We start from the raw sequence: 563 nt of genomic DNA, 5'->3' as shown, positions 1-563 counted from the left end.
TACCATCCAGTTTGAAATAAATCAACTGTTACTTATAATATATAGATATTGTAGTGTTTATATATCAAATTTTGATACTATTTAGGATAAAACGATTTTTATTAGGTAGCCATAAATATTGTAATACTTGTAGCTCGCTGAAATTGTGATACTTACAAAGTGTAATTCTAACGTAGATATTGTAATACTTATATGTGAAACGTTACTTATTAAAGAAATTGTAATACTTTGTGTAGAAAATTTACAAAGTACACAAAGGGAATACTTGGAAACACGTACTAACACGTATAAGGGTTGAGAATTGGCAGAATTGGTGCATTTCTTTTTTGCCTGTTTCTAACACGTACTATTAGTATTTTTTTCATAACTAATATTGTGACCGCACCGGCCACACGTTAAGACATGGCCGCACTGGCACCCTATATATTATTATCATATTTTAACGCTTGCGATTGTGTAATAGTTAACATGCAATGTAAAAATTCTGTATTCTAACATTTGAACATATGATGTTAGAAAATAATCATGTGTGGCTCAAATTAGTCCATGAAGACCAATTCCAC

Source organism: Ipomoea triloba, chromosome 9 (assembly GCF_003576645.1).
Source record: "Ipomoea triloba cultivar NCNSP0323 chromosome 9, ASM357664v1".
Classification (NCBI taxonomy): domain Eukaryota; kingdom Viridiplantae; phylum Streptophyta; class Magnoliopsida; order Solanales; family Convolvulaceae; genus Ipomoea; species Ipomoea triloba.
Note: the sequence above shows the minus strand (reverse complement) of the source record.